This window comes from Otolemur garnettii, unplaced genomic scaffold (genome assembly GCF_000181295.1).
Source record: "Otolemur garnettii isolate 467f Iridium unplaced genomic scaffold, OtoGar3 scaffold00065, whole genome shotgun sequence".
Classification (NCBI taxonomy): Eukaryota; Metazoa; Chordata; class Mammalia; order Primates; family Galagidae; genus Otolemur; species Otolemur garnettii.
In genome coordinates, this window is record NW_003852460.1 from 5,590,018 (window position 1) to 5,591,691 (window position 1,674).

General features: G+C 42.2%; 1 protein-coding gene across 4 annotated transcripts in view; it reads right to left on the minus strand.

The window, feature by feature from the left end:
• Positions 1-1,674, minus strand: part of PNPLA4 (patatin like phospholipase domain containing 4) — a 26,068-nt gene that overhangs the window by 1,922 nt on the left and 22,472 nt on the right. The window lies entirely within an intron of this gene.

Genomic DNA, 1,674 nt, shown 5'->3' on the forward strand with positions numbered 1-1,674 from the left:
ACCCAGGACCCAGGAGGACGATATCCTCTCTGCTGTGAGTCCCAGGCTGAAGCGTCTCGGTGTGTCCAGGGGCCTACACACTCCTGGACATGATCAGCTGCAGCAAGACACCGTCACGCACAGATTAAAGTCCAGCGCTCCACGTAACAGCTGTTATGAGAAATATCCTTCAGAAAGGGCTAAATTTCTCCAAGAGGAGGATGTATGACGGATTGGGAAAGAGCAAGAGACCATGTGGCTGGCAGCTTTTTGGGGAGGAGACACAGTAATCTTTAGCAGAGAGGCCTACAAACTGAGTTTTACTTGAAGATGCAAAATGTAAGGTAGACAGAGCAAAGCTGCACCGTTCAACACACAGGTGCAGTGAGGAAGAGCAATGCAGCCTGAGGGAAGACAGCTCATTTCATTTCTTCAGAGGCTTCTTCCTTTTTTGTCCTCCTTTCATGACTTTATTTGTGAAGACGGTGACAAAATGATTGACATTACATCATTTACAATGGTCTAGGACAGCCACCAACACCTCCAAAGGGAATGAAAGTTAAGTAAATAGAAAAATTAAGATGGGTTGAAAGTTTCTTTTGAGGACACGGCATCTTGGTGGAGGAGAAAGTGTAGGTAGATTGCATTAAAATAAAACTGACCTGGAAAATGTACACATGTCATTATTTTAAAAAGAATATAAGATTACATGTAGTCATATAATGTGTATGGGCTCATGCTTATTCATCTATGAGTATGTACAGGTGAATATGTGTGTGTGTATATCTATACGTACATACATAAAACAGAGCAGGTTATATAAATGTAATCTCAAAGAGGAATGTTTGCAAAAAGAAGGGCCCAAAATATCCTTTTCTATCCCAGAGCTTGCTTTTTTTTTTTTTTTTATCCTGATTGCTTTGGGTATAAATACCAAATTCTGGGATAGGATAATACCCAGAGGGGGAAAAACGACAACACATTCCAAAATTATTTCTTGTTTTCAGCAGAACCTGTCACCAATGATGTAAAAAATCATACATGTTTCATCAAGGAAAATTAAAGCTATGTCATATAACTTTAAGTAAGAGCTCATCTGATTTACTCAACTTAAAGAAAAGAAGAGCAATCTGGCTCATCCGATGGAAACGTGTTCTAATTTACTGTAGGGTTAATGACTGCTGTTTCAGGGAACCAAATACCCTTCCTACCAGTTCTGTGTGCTCTTGTTAGCTTATCCTGATTGGATAAATGGCTGAACACAAATAGCTGATCAAGTGACTTGATTAAGTGCGCAGTGATGCCAGCTCCTCCAACACCCTGATGCCATGGCCCTCTCAGCTCAGAGATTGAGAGCATGCTACATCTTACACCCAATTCATGCTCCCAGCAGCTCAGATCTTACATCCAATTCATGGAGATTCAGAGCATGCTACATCTTACACCCAATTCATGGAGATTCAGAGGATGCTACATCTTACACCCAATTCATGGAGATTCAGAGGATGCTACATCTTACACCCAATTCATGGAGATTCAGAGGATGCTACATCTTATACCCAATTCATGCTCCCAGGAGCTCAGAGCAGCCCCATCCTCATCCAGGTATGTTCATTACAGCAAAATGTCTATAAGAAATAACCACGGCTCGGCGCCTGTAGCTCGGCCGGCTGGGGCGCCAGCCACGTACACCTA